Source organism: Rhinoraja longicauda, chromosome 22 (assembly GCF_053455715.1).
Source record: "Rhinoraja longicauda isolate Sanriku21f chromosome 22, sRhiLon1.1, whole genome shotgun sequence".
NCBI lineage: Eukaryota > Metazoa > Chordata > Chondrichthyes > Rajiformes > Arhynchobatidae > Rhinoraja > Rhinoraja longicauda.
Window position 1 is genome coordinate 12303892 of NC_135974.1, and position 23970 is coordinate 12327861.

General features: G+C 44.8%; 1 protein-coding gene across 2 annotated transcripts in view; it reads right to left on the minus strand.

The window, feature by feature from the left end:
• Positions 1 to 505: 505 nt before the first annotated feature.
• The window catches only part of LOC144604392 (transcription factor MafB-like), a 387791-nt gene continuing 364326 nt past the window's right edge, over positions 506 to 23970 (minus strand). For both annotated transcript variants that reach the window (XM_078418742.1, XM_078418745.1), the window contains one exon: positions 506 to 4958. The gene's annotated coding sequence lies outside the window, so the exon portion shown is untranslated. The remainder of the gene's footprint in view (positions 4959 to 23970) is intronic.

The following is a 23970-nucleotide window of genomic DNA, read 5'->3' on the forward strand; positions in this document are numbered from 1 at the left end:
GTGTCATGAAATATCTTGAAAATGAATGTTTATCACGAGGTCAGATGAGATACCTAATGGTTACAGCTAACTAAAGGGTCGGCACAGTGGTGCAGCGGTAGAGTTGCTGCCTTATGACACCGGAGACCCGGGTTCCAAACACCCATGGATGCTGTCTGTATGGAGTTTGCTCGTTCTCCCTGTGACCGCGTGGGCTTTCTCTGCGTGATCCAGTATCCTCCCACATTCCAAAGAGGTGTGGTTTTGTAGCTTAATTGGCTTCTGTAAATTGCCCCTAGTGTGTAGGATAGAACTAGTGAACGGGTGATCGCTGATCGGCATGGACTCAGTGGGCAGAAGGGCCTATTTCCATGCTGTATCTCTAAGCTAAACTAAATGTTATACATCAACGGTATTTATTCACAAAATGCTGGAGTAACTCAGCAGGCCAGGCAGCATCTCAGGAGAGAAGGAATGGGTGAGGTTTCGGGTCGAGACCCTTCTTCAGACTGAAGAAGTCACCCATTCCATCTCTCCTGAGATACTGCCTGACCTGCTGAGTTACTCCAGCATTTTGTGAATAAATACCTTCGATTTGTACCAGCATCTGCAGTTATTTTCTTACACTAAATGTTATGCATATCATTTGCTGCCTGTCGGGTCTTAATGATATTAATTTTACGTGTATATTTTTCAGGATACGGGCTTTGTTGCAAAGGCCAGCATATACTGATTGAGAGTGATCAGCCATGATCGCATTGAATGGCGGTGCTGGCTCGAAGGGCTGAATGGCCTACTCCTGCACCTATTGTCTATTGTCTATTGTCTATATTGCTTTTCCCCAATTGCTCCTACTCAGTGCTTTGCTGGTTGATTTCACAGGGTATTATACAATTAGCTACACGTGTAGGGATAGTGGCTGGATCCTCTGTTGTTTGACATATATAATGTTGTTTTGGATGGGCATGTCTAGTGTGGAACCAAATATTTCTGAGCCACAATACTGTAAGTGCATTCTCAAGTTTCTATTAGTATTCAGCCCCCTATGATATTCATAAGTGATAACCCATTCCCTCTTACAGCGCGAAACATCAAAGCAATGTTTCTGAACAGGCACGTGCGTGAGGTTTAGAGGGATATGGGCCAAACGCGGGCAGGTGGGACTAGTGTAGCTGGGGCATCTTGGTCAGTGTGGGCAAGTTGGACCAAAGAGCCTGTTTCCACACTGTATGACTCTATGACTCCAAATGCACACCTCTATTTTTGAATTAAAGGAGAGCCGATGACCACACCAATCGATATTGGAAATTTCTTTAGCACGATTAGAATTGAGCTGCATTATTTATCACACTGCAATTTTTTAATTTTTTTTTTTTAGTTTTCGTCTAGAGATACTGTGTGAAAGCAGGCTCTTCGGCCCACTGTGTCCATCCCGACCAGCAACCACCCCGTACACTAGCACTAGCCTACACGCTAGGGACAATTTACAATTTTACAGAAGCCAATTAACCTACAAACCTGTACGTCTTTGGAGTGTGGAAGGAAACTGGAGCACCCAGAGAAAACCCACGCAGTCACAGGGAAAACATGCAAATTCCATGCAGATAGCACCCGTGGTCAGGATCGAAACCGGGTGTAAGGCACCAACTCTACTGCTGCACCACTGTGGCGTCAGGAAATTGTATTCGTTCTTTATGGAATAGAATTGTAGCAGAAGATTAGAATGAACAGTTTTGCTTAATAAACGAGGTGTAAAATGCCTGTCAGAATGTATGCACAACAGAAATCGAATAAAATCAAGAACTTGACCAAAGTGAAAGAAAAATATTACTAACCGGCTCAGTATTGAGAAGATAAAAACTCAATAGTGGGGAAGTGCGTGATGGAAAGGAGAAATATTATCATAAAAATAAGGCTTAGATCTTGGATATTTGTCTTGATACAATACGTTGTTGATTTCATCGGTGACTCACTACATCAGAAAGTAAGCTTGTACTTTGATGTGAGTTAGTGATAGAATTGTCATGACAATAGATAGTACCACTGTACTGGGCCTCTGACAGAAGTGAGTCGTTACACGAAAATGTCTCACTTTTGAGTACCGCTACATTGAAAGGCTGTCCCTGCATTGGAGAACATGCAACAATACTCGACGCTGATGTGAGACAGTCTTTCATAATATTAGGTACATCGACTCAAAGGATGTGTATCACTATACTGTGTTGTGAAGAATCAATGCATTGAGCTTTTCATCGGCTTTGGTACCAGGAAGAATCCATTGTGAACAGGGATGTGGGGGAAGGAATGGAGGACAGTAGAAGAACAATCCCTCCCAATAATCAGTCAACTTACTGAGGAACACGAATGCTTATGTATAATCCACACCTCTGCCCTATAAAAACTGTCAAATGGAAACGCCTACATACATCAAGACACTGAGGAATATTCTTCAATGTCCTTTTATGTGTTGTTGTTAAACTGACAGGAGTTTCATCAATTGTTCCACAGCTTCTTCTGATATGGTCAATTTAGGTCATTTAATTTTCGAACAAAAATAAACGCTGGATCCAATTGCTAAGCATGGCCTTCAGCCCAGGTAAACCTTTGCCAATGTCCCAGTTGCCGATCTACCTTCAGTTGGCATCTCCAGTGTTGGTGTTAAGAACTCCTAGATGTTGGGGACATTGTTCATGATACATATGAGAAAGAGCCAATTGTGTTGGAAACCCTTCTTCTCTCTGTTGTCCCTTATAAAAGTTGACAGTTTTCTGCAAATTTCAAGCTTATATTTTCCTTACATTGAGATAATTCCCCAGCTATCACCTCTGTTTTCCCTGATGAAATCTAACCTGCAGATTAGTTTGGCTATGAATCCTATCACCAGCCAAATGTCCTTGAATCTCGCATTATTAGTTGACTTGTATGTCCCTGCATTGGCGGAAGTCTTCTGTTCAATTAAGACCCTGAACTGACTCAGAACAGCTCACATCAAAATTCCACTGGAACCTCATCATATAACCTCTCTTGCATGAGTCTGCACTAACAAAGACAACCACAAACAAATTGTTCTAATTTAGCCGTGTTTTTAAAGTCATTTTATACACTTGAAAAGTACTGGGGAAATTTGAGAACATGGCATCTCATGACTCTGTTTGGAGATTTGGTCAAATCTTCCACAAAACATGACTCCAAACAGTAGCATTCTTGTCAGGCAGATGTCTCAAACACCCAGGTTAGACAGGTTTATTGCTTCTGAAATACTGTAGATTGCATCGATTTACCTCACCACTTTCTCAGATTATCTGTAAACGTAAATGTTTTCCCCCCTTTCTCTCCTGATTTCTTTCCTCTCACAAACGTGCCCTGTATGGGAGCTCAAAACAAATAGAGATTAGCCTGACGTGTCCTGGCACCGCAACAGTACAGGGAGAGGAGCATGGATGCCGTTGTAGGTTGTGCCCTGCTGCTAACTACAGGCTCTGCACTACACACAGTGAACTTCAGCTGCTAACCCAGAGGAGCCTTTCTTTAAAAAGCAAAGAGGAAAGAGGTTAATTTAAACAAAGTGGGGAAGATCCTATGACAAACCAGAGCTGCGTTCAGCTTAAATGATAACAAAATACATATGGCAATCTGAAATCTATCAGGACACTTGCTCGATGTTCTTTCATTCTCCTCAGTCTTCCACAGTTCAATTGTAGCCTTAGGCTTTAACCTAATATTCTCCTAAAAAATATTACCAGCAGCTGCATGCATAATAAATACAGGCTATTGCACCATTATTCAAATAGCTTGTTACAAAAGTCTGTTCTAAATCTTTGCATGATTGCAGAGGTTCTTATTACTTATACGGACAGTTTACATTGGCGGATGCCTCGATGATTAAAAAAAGCACACTCGTTTTGAGTGGACTGCGAAATGCAAGCAGTGGAGCTGTGATGTCTCATCTGTGCTGGTGTGGCAGCGAGATAAGACGGTATCAGAGTGGCTTGATAGGAGAGCAGAGGTCCGTGAATCACCAGCTGATAAAATACCCTTGAGGTACCAATTCATTTGTGATAAAACAAAGAGGTTTGCAAAGCTGGTGTTGATCGTGGTGATGGGCCACTTTGACACTTATTGTTATCTCAACGGCAGCCCAGGATGACTGGATGTTGCTTCTTCACGAGACCAAGGATGCTGTGTTTGAATGCACTTCGCATTGTCCCTTGTAGTTCAATGGTGCAGTAAAATGGACGACGTATGCTGCAGGCCATTCGGGTGTCAATGCTGTGGCAGGAGTGGGAGGGTTTTGGGTGTACATTGTCTCATACATTCATGATGCTACTGGGCAGTAGATTACAGACACTGTTGGCCTATTTTCATTTGAAAACAAATTGGGCTTTTCTTGGTACCTCCACAGGGCAATGTGTCTATATATCACCAATATCGTCATCCTCAATCTTCCCGAACACGGATGTGGAATTCTTCCTTTGTGTTTGGTAGGTAGTGAGGGCTGTCCCCTGTAGGTTGGTCAGTTTCCGATGGCCAGCCCTCATTGAGAGCAGTAAAAATGGAGTTGCTTCACATAGTAAAGGTTTTAATCCAGAAAGGTTTTTTTTTTCTCTTTGAAGTAGTTCTCATCTGTACTGGTTGGCATGTGTGAGCAGGTGAGGAGCAGAGCTGGGGAAAGTGGGAAAACATGCAGGGAGATGGTTCAGCAAGCAGATGCTGGGCTGTCTCGATAGAAGATTGTCCACCATTGAGGAAAACGTTTTCAGTATTTTCTCGACAGAGTCATGCAAGTCTCACTTGTGATGATTAACTAAAGACAACAGCAGATTTGCTGCAGGAGGATTCGAGCCAACGTTTAATATTATGCAAAAGCGTACTAAATGGAAGACCAGGTAAAGTCTATATAAAATTATCATCTAAGTAGTAGAGTCTTACACGTCTTGTGCTTTGGAACAAAAGATGATCATCATTCAAACTCTTGCTTGCTGTCGGGAGAGAGAGAAAAGGAACACGTATGAGAAATTAGTTTGTAAAACAAATCTCTTAGCAAACATGTCTATTGTTGAACTATAATTCCACATTATTACATAGGTTGGTTCCAAGGTTCCTAAATTATTAATGTAAATACCTGAAATATTTGTTGAACAATGTACCAAAAAAAAACAACTGTATTTTTCACACATTCACAAGAAAAGGAAAAAGGAATATCGGTTATTATTGAACTCGGTTACTTTACATATTTCAACCGGGTTGTGGATATTTAATATTGCCAGGAAATTATTTGCTTTGTATTCAGCTGTATCATTGATGTTTCCTGTCATTTGTTCCTTGTCTTTACTAAGTGTACAGTTCCAATTAACATGAAAACAACAGCGATGTTATTATACATTATACATCATCCACTTGAAAATGTCTTACAATATAGCTTATGAAAAGGTCCCTTGACTGATTAAAATTCTCTCCATGTTGATTGCTCAAGTCAGAGAGATCCATTGATTTGCAAATGCAATTCATTTTCTTCCTCCCACTCATACCCCATGCCAGCTCACTTCTAATGCAAACCGAATTCTCAGATTTATCCAGCACACCTTAAGCTCCAACCTTCAGTTTCACTTAAACTGTTAGGGCGGCACAGTGGCGCAGCTGGTAGAGCTGCTGCCTCACAGTACCAAGGACCCGGGTTCGATCCTGAACTTGGGTGCTGGCTGTGTGGAGTTTGCACATTTTCCTGGTGACCGTGTGGGTTTCCTCCGGTTTCTTCAAACATCCTAAAGGCATGTGGGTTTGTAGGTTAACTGGCCTCTGTAAATTGTCCCTTAACTCCCCTTCCCATTCCCATACTATGTCCTGGACCTCCTCCACTGACAGTGTGAGGCCACATGCAAATTGGAGGAACAACACCTCCTATTTTGTTTACAACCCAGCAGTATGAATATTGCACATGACCCTTTCATTCCCTCTCTCTCCACCCCCCCCCCCCCCCCACCCTAGTCATCCTGTTTGTTCACTGTTAGTATCCCTTCATTATCATCTCCTCCACAGCCAACAATGGACCATTGTGGGCTCCTTGGCCATCAGTGGTGGCCCTGATCCTGTACCTTTTCTAACCTCTAGTTTCCCTTTCCCCTGACTCTCAGTCTGATGAAGGGTCTTGACTTGAAACATCACCTATTCCTTTTCTCCAGAGATGCTGCCTGACCCGCTGTGTTACTCCAGCATTTTGAGTCTTTCTTCGGTGTAAACCAGCATCTGCAGTTCCTTCCTACACACAAGAATGTCTATGTGATGGGACACAGACTAAAATTGTCATGGTAATGATTTTTTTTTTGTAAATGGGCATTGAAACAAGAACAGAAAAGAAGCAAAGGAATAAATTGAAACTGAAATATCCAACAACATCAGTGGAGAGGAAAAATAATTGATTACCAGGAAGATTTGGGTTTCAGTTTTGATATTTCTTTCCCCTTCTACTTTTAGCAGTGGTATTCGTGAGATTGACAAATACCACATTATTCTCTTTGTTCTTTGTATGCTTCCTGTTTGCTTTCTTACTTATCCAGTTTTGACGAGGGGTCGTTGACCTGAAATGCCAACTCTGTGTCCATCTCCACCTATGCTGCCTGACTTTCTGTGTGCTTTCAGAGTTTCCTGCTCTTTTTCTTCAGATTTCCAGCAACCACAATTTTTAGCCCCAAGTCCCGCAGACTTGGTAATGCACAACATTTACAAATGCACGCAGAATTATTCTTTATAGGTTCATAAGTTAATAAGTGATCGGAGCACAATTAGGTAATTCGGCCCATCAAGTCTACTCTGCCATTCAATCATGGCTTATCTATTTTTCCTTCTTAATCCCATTCTTCTGCCTTCTCACAAGAATGCTTGACACCCGTCCTAATCTAGAATCCATCTATCTATGCCTTAAAAATATCCATTGATTTGGCCTCCATTGCCATCTGTGGCAATGAATTCCACAGATTCACCACCCTCTGACTAAAGAAATTCCTCCTTTACCTCTAATTTGTCCCTAAAATGGTCCTGAAAAGAATGGAATAGGAGGACACAGAGGGGTGACATATTGAGTTGGGACCTTTCTTGAGACTCACGATTCTATCATATGCAGTTTCTTGGGTCATTATATTTCTCTCCCCTTCGCTCCTTTATCTAACACTCTTTTGTGTCCCTTTCATCTCTAGCCTCCATCTGCCAATCAACCCCTCATCCCCTCCTCACGGTATCCACCTATCACTTACCAGGCTTTGTCCCAACCCCACCTCTCTCCCAACTTTCTCTCTCCTACTGCAATCAGTCTGAAGAAGGATCCCGACCCTGAAACATCACCTATCCATGTTCTCCAGAGATGCTGCCTAACTTGATGAGTTACTCCAGCACTTTGTGTCTTTTTTTTTGTTGGTAAACCAGCATCAACAGTTCCTTGTTTCTACAGGAATGGGACAGGGTTGATTAATCTTCTTTTTGTTAATCATTTATCAAAACCAGCAGGTTGCGTCAAAGTATAGTAAGTAGCGCCTTGTACAGTAAGTCACTGCTTCACTTAGAATTAGAATGCTCACATCTTCGTTCCATGATTAGTTTAACAATACCAAGTGGCAGTGATGAGATCTGATAGTAGGTAGATGATTATCCTCTTTCAGGTTGATTATCTTTATCCTCCAAATCCATGCAAGGATTTAAACGCAAGGAAGAGAATTTTTAAAGCAAGTCATTTTGGACGGGGAACCAAAGTAGGTCAGAGTTAAGACAATACAGTAGCACTGGGACAGAGCGGTTAATTAATGAACTCGTGATCTAGGGGCAGCTCAGTGGCGCAGCTGCAGAGTTGCTGCCTTAAAGCGCTTTACTCCAGTTTCCACCCAAAATTCCAAAGACGTACAAGTTTGTAGGTTAGTTGGCTTTGGTAAGTTGTAAAAATTGTTCCTAGTATGTAGGATAGTGCTAGTGTACAGGGATTGCTGGTTGGTGCGGACTCGGTGGGCGAAGGGCCTGTTTCCGCGCTTTTTCTCTAAAGTCTAAAGTATATAGCCTGTGTCATAATATAAGAAAATAACTGCAGATGCTGGTACAAATCGATTTATTCACAAAATGCTGGAGTAACTCAGCAGGTCAGGCAGCATCTCGGGAGGGAAGGAATGGGTGACGTTTCGGGTCGAGACCCTTCTTCAGACTGAAGAAGGGTCTCGACCCGAAACGTCACCCATTCCTTCTCTCCCGAGATGCTGCCTGACCTGCTATAGTCTGTGTCATATGTGATACTAAGATAAACAAATCCTCTCTGCCTGCACATAGTCCATCTCCCTCCATTCCCAGCAAAAAAACATGTGCCTGTCCAAAAGTCTTTTTAATGCCACTATCGTATCTGCTTCCAACACCGCCCCCTTGTAGCCTGTTGCAGGCTGCTGTTACACTCTGTGGTAAAGAGTTGCCCTGCAACCGCCCTTCCCTCCTCCACCTGGCTGTTCTCTGCCTATCAACCCCTCGTCACACACCCACCTATCACTTGGAAGCTCTTCACAAGTTCACAAGTTATAGGGGTAGAATTAGGCCATTCGGCCCATCGAGTCCACTCCGCCATTCAATCATGGCTGATCTCTGCCTCCTAATCCCATCTTTCTGCCTTCTCCCCATGACCCTTGACACCCGTTCTAATCAAGAATTTATCTGTCTCGGCCTTAAACATATCCACTGACTTGGCCTCCACAGCCCTCTGTGGCAAAGAATTCCACAGATTTACTACCCTCTGACATAGAAACATAGAAAATAGGTGCAGGAGTAGGCCATTCGGCCCTTCGAGCCTGCACCGCCATTCAATATGATCATGGCTGATCATCCAACTCAGTATCCCGTACCTGCCTTCTCTCCATACCCCCTGATCCCTTTAGCCACAAGGGCCACATCTAACTCCCTCTTAAATATAGCCAATAAACTGGCCTCAACTACCTTCTGTGGCAGAGAATTCCACAGATTCACCACTCTCTGTGTGAAAAAAAACTTTCTCATCTCGGTCCTAAAAGACTTCCCCCTTATCCTTAAACTGTGACCCCTTGTTCTGGAAAAGAGGTTCCTCCTCACTTACTTTCTAAAAATGCGCCCGTTAATTCTGAGGGTGTGACCTCTGGTCCTAGACACTCCCACCAGTGGAAACATCCTTTCCACATCCACTCTATCTATGCCTTTCATTACTCTGTAAGTTTCAAAGAGGTCCCCCCACCCTCAACTTTCTCAACTCCAGTGAGTAGAGGCCCAGTGCTATCAAGCGCTCATTATCTGCTAACCTACTCATTCCTGGAATCATTCTTATAAACCTCCTCAGGACCTTCTCCAGAGCCAGCACATAATTCTCTTGCACGACCCCTCTCCTCCATCTCTTAATACTGGCTATTTACCCTCCAAACCTTCGGTCCAAATGAATGGTCTCAACCTGAAATTATCGACTGTCCTTTTCCCTCCACAGACGCTGCCTGACCCATTGAATGGCTCTTTCCTCTTACACAGGTTCCAGTATCTGTAGTCTCTTGTGTCTCTCTCGCTGTAGCCAGCCTTGCAACCTTATATCAACCTAGGTTGCTGTATCTAATTGACCCCCAATGCTTTGAAACAGTTTGCCAGATTGAACGGAAAAGCCAAGAGAAGTATTTTGCTAATTTTAATTATTATCAATGTTTTAAATGAATTTACATGAATCTGAGGAAGGGTTGCGACCTAAAACGTCACCTACTCATTTTCTCCAGAGATGCTGCCTGACCCGTTGAGTTACTCCAGCGGTTTGTGTCTATCTTCGGTATCAACCAGCACCTGCAGTTCCTTCCTACACATCACCTGTCCAAGTTCTCCAGGGATGTTGCCTGACCCACTGAGTTATTCCATCACTTTGTATCCCTTTTTTTAAAAAATGAGGTTAAATAATACTTAATTTTTTTACATTTCTTAAGTTTTTTTTCAATTGGCTGTCAATGTCTCTGGTGATTACAGACAACTAGAAGCAGATGAAAAGACTGCACAAGATGACAGGAGGCCATGAGGGTGGTCGAGAGACAACCTCACAATCTGGCATCTGTGGCTATGTCACTATTCACAAACAAGATGGTTGCCCAAAGCAAGAGCCCAAAGTTTAGAAACAAGGAACTGCAGATCCTGGTTAATACACAAAAGGACAGGGTGCAGAGAAGATTTACAAGGATTCTGCCAGGACTCGAGTGCTTGAGCTATAGAGAGAGGTTGAGCAGGCTAGGACTCTTGGCGCACAGGATGAGGAGTGATCTTACAGAGTTGTGCAAAATCATGAGAGGAATAGATCGGATAGATCACTGAGTATTTTCCCCAACGTGGGGTAATCGAGAGCCAGAGGACATAGACTTAAGGTGAGGGGGGAAGGATTTAATAGGAATCCGAGGGGTAACCTTTTCACGCAAAGAGTGGTAGGTGTATGGAATGAGCTGCCGGAGGAGGTAGTTGGGGCAGGTACTATCGCAATGTTTAAGAAACATAGACAGGTACATGGATGGGACGGGATTAGTGAGATTTGGGCCAAATGCAGGCAGGTGGCACTAGTGTAGAATGGAATATGTTGGCCAGTGTGGGAAAGGTGGGTCGAAGGGCCTGTTTCCACACTGTAAGACTGTATGACTCTTTGACTGTATGACACAACGTGCTAGAGTAACTCAATGGGTCAGGCAGCAGTTCTGGAGAATATGGATAGGTGATGTTTCGGGTCAAGACCTGTCTGATGATGGGTCTCAACCCGAAACGTCACCTGTCCATGTTCTTCAGAGATGCTGCCTGGCCTGCTGAGTTACTCCAGCACTTTGAGACCTCAAGGTTGATTGAAGTCACTTGGGCACAGGATGATATATGCAGCTGTCTGAATAACTGAGGGCAAATCTTAAAACATGGTCCAGATCATGCACAATCAGTCTCACTTCTCTGCACTGCTACTGATCGCTTAATCTACATGAATGATAAGGAGCTATTCATTTACTGTTGGCGAGTGAGTCAAATACCATTGTGAACACAAAGATTTCTCTGTATTGTTAGTAATAGCATTCCTTGCTTCTGGCTGTCTTCCACAAAAATGGAAGATCAATAGCCTGAGATATAATATATAAAGACCAGACATGCAGGGTAAGAAAAGGGAACAATTTTTCTCGGATAATAATGTATTAACCTCTAAACTCTTTGCATTTTAGCAATGACACAAAATAAGAACTTTTGTCAACACCACTCTAAATGTTGGGAAAATTACATAGGCTAATTGGAAATAAAAAACTGCAGATGCCAGAAATATGAAACAAAATCACTCAATACATGAAACATTCGGTGTGTAGGAAAATAACTGCAGATGCTGGTACAATTCGAAAGTATCACAACCCGAAACGTCGCCCATTCCTTCTCTCCTGAGATGCTGCCTGACCCGCTGAGTTACTCCAGCATTTTGTGAAACATTCGGTGGGTCAAGCAGCAGCTGTGGAAAGAGAAACAGAGTTGACGTTCCAGGTCAAAGACCTTTTGTCAGAACTGGAGAACTGAACCCTGCCAGTGTTTCCATTAACTCTGCCTTTCTTTCCACAGGAGTTGCTTGACTTAGAGTCATAGAGTCACACAGCCTGGAAAGGGCCCCTTCAATCCAACTTGCCCACAGCTGCCAACGTGTCCCAGCTAAACTAGTCCCACCTGCCTGTGTTTAACCCATATCCCTCTAGACCTGTCCTATCCCTGTTTAACTGTTTCTTGAAAGTTGTGATAGTCCCTGCCTCAACTATCTCCTCTGGCAGCTCATTCCATACACCCATCACCCTTTGTGTGAAAATGTTACCCCTCAAATTCCTATTAAATCTTTTCCCCTCCACCTTCCTATTTTCAATATTTTCTGTTTTTGTAATTGATATGCTGCGTGTTCAGCCTCCCAGCCCACTTATTGTCTCGAGTTCTCTAGAAATGGAAGAGTGAAATAGTACAGGTTAACAACTTGAGTCCAATTGCATTGACACAGGATGGATCACTTCATCTCCAATTTCATCACCAATCTTATCAAGCTTTAGGTTTACGTTTGGCACGTGTACCAAGGTATGGTGAAAAGCTTTATTTTGCATGCTCTCCAATTAAATCAGATAATACTATGCATAAATGCAGTCAAGCCGAACTCAAGGACATTAAGCTAATAAGTTTTAGACTTTTAGACTTTAGAGTCACAGTGCGGAAACAGGCCTTTCGTCCTACCGAGTCCACACCGACCATCGATCACCCCATACACTAACACTATCCTACACACTAGGGACAATTTTACAGAAGCCAATTAACCTTCAAATCTGTACATCTTTGAAGTGTGGGAGGAAACCAGAGTACCTAGAGAACACCCACGCGGTCACAGGGAGAACGTACAAACTCCATACAGACAGCACCCATAGTCAATATCGAACCCAGTTCTGTGCTGTAAGGCAGCAACACCACTGTGCCACTGCGCCACCCCTTAGGCCATTCAGCCCATCAGGTCTACTCCGCCATTCAATTATAGCTGATCTATCTTTCCTCCTCAACCCAATTCTCCTGCCTTCTCCCCCCAAAAAATTCTGACACCTATACTAATCAATAAATAGAGCAACTGGAAAGATATGGAGTGCAGAATATAGCTCTGAGCATCATAGCTGACCAGCTCCAGAGACAAAGCCCAATGTCCACAGTGGGCTAGAGGTGAATCGGACAGTACCCACTTTATGGAAGGAGCAACCAATAACCTGAAAATGCTTGCTAGTTCATGGCCTCGAGATAATAGTATTTAACAATATCTTTTTTTTGAAAATGAGCCAGTGATTGAGTCAAAACCTTAAGTACTTGCTAACTTACTGTTTAACATAAAAGAACATGCTACTCAGTAATGCTTCAGTGTTTCACTATGCCTGTTGCTAGGATGTCAAAACTGCTTTGCCCAACTGTCTGAAGTTCTCTTCTCTTTGAGAGTGGGAGTTACGTGAATGCCTCTTTCTCTGGGTGCTTCGGTGTTTCTAAAGTTTGATTTGAAAGTTCCTTCCGATAATTAATTTTAGCCTACACACACACGCACATATATATGTATATGTATATGTGTATATATATATGTATATATATATATATATGTGTGTATAAAAAAGATTACCACTTGCAGATCAGGTACAATAAGCTATTGTGGGCCTGTGCTACTGTGTTACAGTTAACACAGAACAAAACCCTGTCTGTTTGAGGCTCCCTGCCCGTTGCCATGGGGAGAATAACAAAAAAAATTAATCCATTTGTCAATGATTTTTTTCTCTTCTTTTCTTCTATGTTGGGCTTGGAAATGTGCGCTGCTGCTGTGAATAAATAGAAGGAGAGGTTTTTAATGTGCGCTGATTTTAATGACTACGCTTTGATCCTCAATAAAGTGACTTTTGATTCTAACGGTAAAAGAGTGACTGAGCCTCGACAGTGCTTGACGTGACTCGCAACCTCAGTCAATGCAAGTCTGGGCACTTACAGCTTGTAACCTAGAGTTCTGGACCATTTCCCTCATTTGTCAATGCACTGCTACAGTGTCTGCACAGAGCCCTGGCCATATACGAACCCGGCTAGTAATCCAAGAAGGGAACTATGATTGAACTTTGTGCGCTGGTCCCTGTAGATAGAACTGCAGGGACTAGAGGTTTAGTATTTAACCTGTTCACTGCCAAGATTTCTTTTCACTATTGGCCATCCTGGGCCAGTATGCTTCTCAGGTCTAGGACGAGTCATCACACAGTCATAAAATGACACTAAGCTGAAACGAATATTCTCACGAGTGTGACACTGAACAGGTTAAAAGAAAGCAATGATCACTGCATACATAACACTTGTTCCTTCTCCCTCTCTCTCTCACTCTCACTCTCTCTCTCTCTCTCTCTCTCTCTCTCTCTCTCTCGCTCTGTGTGTGTGTGTGTGTATGTGTGCATGTGCGCATGCATGTATCTCTGTGTGCGTGTGCGTGCATGTGTGTGTGTGCGTCCGTGTGTCAACGTGACAAATTGAAGTCCTTGATGATGCAAGTACATGTTATTTTTCAAGGTACGAAATAGGACGTACAACATAGAAAAGAAGCTCCTACAAATACATTCAGATCGTTGGTGTATATAACAAACAGCCAGCGTCCCCAGTTCCTATATCTGGGATGAACCAGTAGCAACAGGCTTCCAATTACAAAAGCAATCCTTGACCATGACCCTCTGGCTCCTACCGCCAAGCCGATTTCAGATGCAATTCATCTTATCTTTTGCACCAGGTTCCTCGGTGGAACCATGTCAAAAGCCTTGTTGTATAGTGTATGTAAACTATATCAACTGTACCACCCTCATCGATGCATTGTCACCTTCTCAAAAACAACTCAGTAACTCAGCGGGTCAGACTGCATCCCTGGAGAAAATGGATAAGGTGACGTTTCTGGTTTGGCTTCAAAACAATCTTGAAATTTACAGTTAATGTCACTGCCTCTCCAGTGCACTCTCACCGTCACTCATCCACGTGAGTGATGATTGATGATTGAAAGGCACAGCATGGAAATTGAGATATCCCTCTAAAACTTTCTTATCCATGTACCCGCCAAATGTCTTTTAAACGCTGTGATAGTACCCACCTCAACTACCTCGTCTGGCAGCTCATTCCAGATACCCACCTCCTTCTGAGTGAAAAAGTTGCCTTTCGGGTTTCGATCAAATCTTTCCCCTCTCACCTTCAACCTATATCCTCAGGTTTTTGAATCCACTACCCTGGTTAACAGACTGTGCATTCACCCTATCAATTCTCCTCATTATTTTATTCACCTCAATAAGATTACCTCTTAGCCTCCTGCGCTGCAAGGAATAAAGTCCGAGCTTGCCCAATCTCTCCCTGTAGCTCAGGCCCCTGAGTCCTGGCAACATTCTTGTAAATCTTCTCTGCACTCTTTGCAGCTTAATGACATCCTTCCCATAGCGGGGTGACCCAAACAAGAACACAATAACTCGGCCCACTGAATTAATGCCGACCATCAATCATCATCAATCAGCATATAATCCTCCAACACTTTTGCCACCTCCAACGGGATCCCACTAGTGGCCACATCTTCCCATCTCCACCCCTTTCTGCTTTCCGCAGAGAACGTTCCCTCCGCAACTCCCTGATCAACTCGTTCCTTCCCACCCAAGCCACCCCCTCCCCAGGTACTTTCCCCTGCAACTGCAGGAGATGCAACACCTGTCCCTTTACCTTCCCCCTTGACTCCATCCAAGGACCCCGACAGTCTTTTCAGGTGAGGCAGGGGTTCACTTACACCTCCTCCAACTTCATCTACTGCATCCGCTGTTCCAGGTGTCAACTTCTGTACATCGACGAGACCAAGCGCAGGCTCGCCGATCGTTTCGCTGAACACCTCCGCTCAGTCTGCCTTAACCTACCTGATCTCCCGGTTGCTCAGCACTAACACCCCCTCCCATTCCAAATCTGGCCTTTCTGTCCTGGGCCTCCTCCATTGTCAGAGTGAGGCCCAGCGCAAATTGGAGGAACAGCACCTCATATTTCGCTTGGGTAGCTTACACCCCAGTGGTATGAACAGTGACTTTAACTTCAAATAGCCCTTGCTTTCCCTCTCTCTCCATCCCCTCCCCCTTCCTAGTTATCCCACTAGTCTTACTGTCTCCGACTGCATTCTATCTGTCCCGCCCACTCCCCTGACATCAGTCTGAAGAAGGGTCTCGACCCGAAACGTCACCCACTCCTTCTATCCAGAGATGCTGCCTGACCCACTGAGTTACTCCAGCATTTTGTGTCTACCTTTCACACTAGATCTATGTTACCCCATTTTCTCATGCACTCCCTACACACGAGGGACAATTTACAAAGCCAATTAACTGACAAACCCGCATGTTGTTCGAATATGTGGGAGGAAACCGGAGCAGCCAGAGGAAATCCGCCCGGTCACAGGGAGAAGGCGTTCATTTCACACAAACAGTTTCCGAGGTCAGGATTATACCCGGGTCTCTTGCTCAGTTACATTCCAACAGATTAGATCCAGTACTTCTTCCCCCTTTGGCTTTTCTGATTTATTTCAGGAATTCATTGGGACTTGATTCAAAGTTCAAAAGATTAAACTTTCAGTTTCCATCTATCCATGTGTAATTAAATTGGAAATAAAACAGGCTATTTCCCTACAGCAATTAGGCTATTAAACACTACAACGTCCAAATAGGCTCTGAACTACATAGACTTGGGGCATTGTCTTTGTCTTTTTGCACTATTATTATGTGTCTGTTTATATGTGTATGTATGGACACGTTAGAGGCAGGAAACATGTTCCCAATGTTGGGGGAGTCCAGAACAAGGGGCCACAGTTTAAGAATATGGGGTAGGCCATTTAGAACTGAGATGAGGAAAAACTTTTTCAGTCAGAGAGTTGTGAATCCGTGGAATTCTCTGCCTCAGAAGGCAGTGGAGGCCAATTCTCTGAATGCATTCAAGAGAGAGCTAGATAGAGCTCTTAAGGATAGCAGAGTCAGGGGGTATGGGGAGATGGCAGGAACGGGGTACTGATTGAGAATGATCAGCCATGATCACATTGAATGCCGGTGCTGGCTCGAAGGGCCGAATGGCCTCCTCCTGTACCTATTGTCTATTGTCTGTTGTATGTGTAGATATGTTTATATACACTGAACTTTTTTTTCTAGTTTATTAGATTGTTTGCAGAGTACTGTGTTTACATATTTGCTGTTGTGCTGCTGCAAGTAAGAATTTCATTGTTCTGTCTGGAACATATGACAATAAAAGTGACTCTATTTACCTGTCCAATTTTTCAAATTCTCTTCTGCCCTGTAACATAATTCAACATAACTAAACGAGGTACTAAAGGTGTGGTGACGGAGTGCACTCAGCGTTCCATAATTGTTCATTAATTAATGCTGTCACTAAGTCCTGCATAAATCAGTCTTCCAACATCACTAAACAGGTAGTGAAGGGTAAAAATTACATTTGTGAGATTGATTTTAATTATTTGCCATGAGTGACAGCGACCTGATTGTGATTTCCACTATGAATCTTCATTATTCTCTTTCATTAATTCTAATGAAAGGTGGCGTAGAGTTGCTGCCTTACAGTGCCAGAGACCCGGGTTTGATCCTGACTACGGGATGGAGTTTGTATGTTTTCCCTGTGACCGCATCGTTTTTCTCTGGGTGCTCCAGTTTCCTCCCATGCTCCAAAGACCTAGGTTTTTGCAGGTTAATGGGCTTCAATAAAATTGTAAATTGTCCCTAGTGTGTGGGATAGTGCTAATGTATTTCGATTGCTGGTCGGTGCGGACTTGGTGGGCTGAAGGGCCTGTTTCAACAGTGTATCTCTAAACTAAAACTAATATAACACAGTGGCAGTACACAGTAATATAACCCTTTGATATATGCATCATAGATCCTATTATTTTGGAGGATAAAGACTATCCCTGGTAAAACTGATGATCATGCACCCTGGAAATGATGTGGCCGCTATTCACTGACCAGCTTTGATCATGGATGTCTTCTCTCTTAAGGATTGAACTGAAGAAGCTTTGTTACACAGGTAAACAATCAGTATGTTTTATTACTCCAGTCCATCACACAGAGCGGATTCCCCACCATTGGATCCAGCCACACTTCAGGCTGCTTCAGAAAACAGCCAGCACGATCAAAGACGCCCCACCTCGGAAATTCCTTCTTATTCCTTGTCGCATCAGGCGGAGGATGCAGAAGCTTGAAAACATGCACCCTCAGACTCAGGCATAGCTTCTACTGTTTATTCACAAAATGCTGGAGTTACTCAGCAGGTCAGGCAGCATCTCAGGAGAGAAGGAATGGGTGACGTTTCGGGTCGAGACCCTTCTTCAAGCAGGTCAGGCAGCATCAAAATCAATGTAGCTGCTATCCCAGAGGATGCTACAGCTTATGCTTCTACTGTTTAGTTTAGTTTAGTTTAGTTTAGTTTAGTTTAATTTAGTTTAGTTTAGTTTAGTTTAGTTTAGTTTAGTTTAGTTTAGTTTAGTTTAGTTTAGTTTAGTTTAGTTTAGTTTAGTTTAGTTTAAATATACGGCTCGGAAACAGGCCCTTTGGCGCAACGAGTCCGCGCCAACCAGCGATCTCTGCACATTAATACTATTCTACACAAGGGACAGTTTTCACATTTATACCAAGCCAATTAACCTACAAACCTGTACGTCTTTGGAGTGTGGGAGAAAACCGAAGTTCTTGGAGAAAACCCATGCAGGTCACAGGGAGAACGTACAAACTCCATACAGACAGCACCTGTGGTCAGGATCGAACCCGGGTCTCTGGCACGGTAGGCACTGTAAGGCAGCAACTCTACCACTGCACTAGTTTTGTTTTGTTTAGTTTAGTTTACTTTCATTTCATTTAGAGATACATTGTGGAAACAGGTCTTTTAGCCCACTGAGTCCATGCTGACGAGCGATCACCACGTACACTAACCTACACACATTAGGGACAATTATACAATTCACAGCAGCCAATTAACCTACAAACTTGTACGTCTTTGGAGTGTGTGAGAAAGCCGGACCACCTGGAGAAAACCCACACAGTCATAGGGAGAACATACAAACTCCCTACAGACAGTCCCCGTTGTGAGGATTAAACCTGGGTCTCTGGCGCCGTGATGCAGCAACTCGACTGATGTGCCACTGTGCGACTTCTGAATGGTCCTTTTGCTGAGAATTATATTCTGCAATCTCAATCTTTCCCTTCGCTCTACCTATTGTACTTAAGTTTGGCTTGATTATATTAATGTATGGTGATATCTGATCTGATTGGATAGTATGCAAAAGAAAGCTTTTCACCGGAGCTCGGTATCCGTGACAACAATAAACCTAAACCTAAACTCAAGTCTACCTCACCTCAAAAATCAAAAACTGGCCTGTACTGTTATACTGTAGTTTTATTTCCGAGCACACTCCCCACTGGGGAAATCAGTTACTTTGGTCGTTCACCAGGTATGCACAGTTGCATTAAGTAAATCACTCATGCATTTGCTGCCAGAGCTAGTAATATTATTTCACTCCCATTGGAAATCAACTGCAGTGCTTAAAGGACAATTTGGGTCGTGACAGGACCATCCAGTTCCAAAGTTCATAAGATAAATAGACAAAAGAGCTGAGTTCCAGAGGTAAACTGAAAGTGACTGATCCAGCGTTCCTGGCAGTATTGGATTGAGTGTGGCATGAAAGGGCCCACGTTAAATTGTAATCGATAGAAATCTGCGGGAATACTCATGACAGGCAGGGCCGTTTTTACAGCATTATGGGCCCCCGGGCAAAGCAGTGTACTGGGGCCCCTACCGTTACTCTCCCCACCCCCCTTTCCCTACCAGCCCCCCCCCCCCCCTGTCGTGCCGGCGAAAAGCACTTACCGAAAAGCACTTAGCGATGGACTTAGGGTGCTACATTGTTGCGAAAAGCACTTACAGATCGTTGTGAGAAGCACTTAGGGATGGAAAATGTTGCGAAAAAAGCACTTATTGAACCTACATTTTTAAAGTAGTATTTATTTATTGCAAGTCACTTAACATACACAGATCAGCATGGGGCCCCTATGCTCGTGGGGCCCCGGGCAAGTGCCCATCAGGCCCATGCGTTAAGACGGCCCTGATGACAGGCTGTAGCTGTGCTGGAAACAAAAGGAAGATCGTTGTGGCCTTTGGAGGACAATGATCTCTTTCCCCAGAACTACTGCAGGAAAATCTCGAGGCCTCTGAGAAAAGGCATTGTTCTCTCACATCCTCGGTGGCTCTGTGGCACAGCTGGTGGAGCTGCTGCCTCCCAGTGCCAGAGACCTGGGTTCGATCCTGACCTGCGATGCCACCTGTCCATGTCTGTGTGGAGTTTGCATGTTGTCTTGTATAAAATTAATTGGTTTCTACTTAATTAGTGAATTGGCTTCTATTAAATACTCCTAATCTGTAGGAAGTGGATGTGTTAGTGGAATAATGCAGAAGTAGTGTGAACAGGTGATCTGAAGAAGGGTCGTAACCCTAAACGTCACCTATTCCTTTTCTCCAGAGATTGCTGCCTGTCCCGCTGAGTTACTCCAGCATTTTGTGTCTATCTTCGGGGTAAACCAGCATCTGCAGTTCCTGTGAATGGGTGATCAATGGCCAGCGTGACTCGATGGGCCGAAGGCCTGTTTCCAAACATGCATCTCTAAACTCTAAACTATGCCACCCTCCCCTATCCTTTGTGAAAACTGGGAGTGGGCTCATTACCATCAAGTTGCCATATTTAATTGTAATTCCTCCCCTGTAACCCACCTCACCTGCTTTAGGATTTAAAATCCACTGCGCAAGATTACCCTTTGGAGCTACCAGCATTACGGGAGGGAGAGGAGAGGGAGAGGAGAGGGAGAGGGGGAGGGGGAGGGGAGGGGGAGGGGGAGGGGCGGGAGGGGGAGGGAGGGGGAGGGGGAGGGAGAGGGAGAGGGGAGGGGAGAGGGGGGGGAGGGGGAGGAGAGGGAGAGGGAGAGGAGGGAGGGAGAGGGAGAGGGAGAGGGGAGGGAGAGAGGGAGAGGGAGAGGGAGAGGGAGGAGGGAGAGGGAGAGGGGAGGAGAGGGAGAGGGAGAGGAGAGGGAGAGGGAGAGGGAGAGGGAGAGGGAGAGGGAGAGGGGAGAGGGGGGAGGGAGAGGGAGAGGGAGAGGGGAGGGAGAGGGGAGGGGAGGAGGAGGGAGGGGAGGGAGAGGGGGGAGGGGAGAGGGAAGAGGGAAAGGGAGGGGGGAGAGGGAAAGGGAGGGGGAGGGGGAGAGGGAAAGGGAGGGGGAGGGGAAAGGGAGGGGGAGAGGAAGTGGGAGGTGTGGGTGTGGGGGGAGGGGAGGGATTGGAGGGGATAGGGAGAAGGGGAAGTGGGGAAGAGGGGGTAGGGGAGGGGGTGTGGGGAGGGGATAGGGAGGAGAAGGGGAAGGGGAAGGGGGAGGGAAGGGGTGGGAGGGGAAGAGAGGGGGAGGAAGTGAAAGAGAATCTAAAAGGAATAGAAGTGGATTCAAATAACAGATCCAAAGTTCATTTGATTTGATGTGCAATGACTGAAATGCCGAAACATGGTTGCAGTAATGATAATTAATTTAAAATCTGCTAATCAGAAACGTACTCTTTATCAAACAGGCTCAAAGTTTACATATTATAAGGAAATGTCCTCGAATGTTAGTATCTGAACAAAGCAGAAAAAAAATTGGCTGTCAATATTTCTGTTCTTGGACTGTTGGAGGTATAAAGTAACAAAGAGACACATGTTGCATACTCCATTCTGAAGATATTTGGACAGCTTCTACGATATAATGATAGGGATGGCCCTCAAGGATTTTACACTTGGTTAAGTCATGAAGAGACAATTAGGACATGAGTAATGTGTGGACCTCACTGTGACATTCATTATAATCCATCGTTGGATGGGCTTACAATTTATTTTAGAAAGTAATGTTTGTTTGGTCACTAAGAAAAAATTAGAGGATCAGTACAGTGAGAAGCTCACACTAACATTTATTATAATCATCGTTGGATGGATCTATGATATGTTTGAGAATGTAACATTGCTTTTGGCTCTAAGGGACAATGAAGGGATTAGTACTCTGTGGAACATACTGCAGCATTTGTGTAGGAAGGAACTGCAGATGCTGGTTTACACCAAAGATAGACACACACTGCTGGAGTAACTCAGCGGGACAGGCAACATCGCTGGATAGAAGGAAACAGTGACGTTTCGGGTCGAGACCCTTCTTCAGATCTGTCCTTCTTCAGATCTGTCCCGCTGAGTTACTCCAGCATTTTGTGTCTACCTTACTGTGACATTTACTATGTGTAGGAAAGTAACTGCAGATGCTGGGACAAATTGAAGGTATCACAAAATGCTGGAGTAACGCCAGCGGGTCAGGCAGCATCTCAGGAGAGAAGGAATGGGTGACGTTTCGGGTCTCAAGAAGGGTCTCGACCCGAAACGTCACCCATCCCTTCTCTCCTGAGATGCTGCCTGACCCGCTGGAGTTACTCCAGCATTTTGTGATACCTGTAACATTTACTAGGATCATCAGCGAGTGGCCTTATAATTTATTTTCAAAGATGTGGGCTGGTGGGAAGTCCAGGCCTCACAACATTTATTTTAGGAATGAAACCCTTCTCCTTATACTCCATCGTGGAAGCACCCGTTTGATTTAGCTGTCTAATCCCTTAGCGCACAATGGTTCAAGTTGCACAATTGCTTGAAGGAGCTTCTAGAATAAAAGCGCCACATCGCCTGTAGCCTTGACTGGCAGCCCTTGTGAAAGGTGAAGCAGTAAATTGCAGACATTAGACTTCTCACAAGTTAAATGTAGAACAGAGAGGCATGTAATGTATTTATTATTTCTGACCATATTAATGATTAAAGATCTTGTTCCCCTCCACCTTTATCCAAGTCTACTTTATTACTGCCACTCTGCCAGATATTAACAGATAATTATTTTTGGCTGTTATAGAACGATCCATCTGGAGTTTAGTTTGGAGAGCTGCAAAGCACACGCAGTACTCTGAAAGGTCACAACCTTTAATAAGGCGAAGGAGGACAGGACTTCAAGACTTCAAGTCACAGTCAGTCCATGTCATTAGTCTGTGGCTGAACCAAACCCAACTTAGTTTAAAGCATAAACACTGCTAATATTAACTGCAGTTCAACTTGGTGTAAATGGAGCAATTTTAGGCAGGGAGCGCGCATTCCATCAAGAATTTAGGGTGGCACAGTGGCACAGAGGTAGAGTTGCAACCAGAGTTTGCAACAGACATGCAGATGCTCAGCATAGGAGCACCGCAAGGCTGCGTACTCTCCCCTCTCCTTTACTCTCTCGACTGCACCTCCACAGACTCCTCTGTCAAGCTCCTCAAGTTTGCGGATGATACTACCCTGATTGGACTGATCCAGGATGGGGAGGAATCTGCCTACAGAAGCGAAGTGACACAACTGGCGTCCTGGTGCCATCGCAACAACCTGGAGCTCAATGCTCTCAAGACAGTGGAACTAATTGTAGACTTTCGAAGAGATCCCCCTCCCCTCCCCCCACTCACCATCAACAACACCATAGTCATATCTGTGGAGTCGTTTAAGTTCCTTGGAACCATCATCTCCAGGGACTTTAAATGGGGGGCCACCATCGACTCCACAGTGAAAAAGGCCCAACAGAGGATGTACTTCCTACGGCAGCTGAAGAAACACAATCTGCCACAGGCAATGATGGTCCAATTCTATACTGCCATTTGGATACTGACCAAAATGGCGGCGCTGCCATAGCAGCTGCGGCTTACCTGCGGTCCATTTGTCTTTGTGTTTTGTTGTTTTTTTGTGTCTTAATTGTCGATGTGATGTCGTGTTTTTGTGTTTGTGTACTATGTGTGGGTGTGGGGGGGGAGGGGGGGAACTGTAAAATTGTGATATGTGTCCCTTCCGAACGGAGACCCGACCTTTGTGTTCTGGGCCGTGTCTCCGTTCCTGCTGCGGCCTACCATCGGCCCAACTCCTGGAGCTGGCGGCCTCCAGGGCTCTGGTTCGCAGAGCCCGCGGATCGCACTGACCATCAGCGGAGCCGGCCGTCTTCGGAGGCTGCGGGAGCGGCTGCGACTCGTCTTAGGCTCGGGCCGCGTGGATGCCAACATCGGGAGCTCCTGCAGCGGCAGCGGCGGCGTGTTCGCCCGCCCCGGGTCGCGGGGCTTGGGTCGCGGACATTTCACCGTCCGGAGCGGCCTAAAATAGGCCGCGGGATTTTTGCTGGGCGAGGGCTTCAATGTCGGGAGCCACGACCGCCCCGACGTGCAGCAACAGCGGCAGCGTGTTCGCCCGCCCCGGATCGAGGGGCTTGGGTCGGCCCGCTGCGGACCATCCGGCGCGGCCTGCAACCACAACAACCTAACCGTGGGAGAAGACGGCAGGGGAAGGGAAAATACATTGTGGCCTTCCATCACAGTAAGGAGAGGACTGGAGGA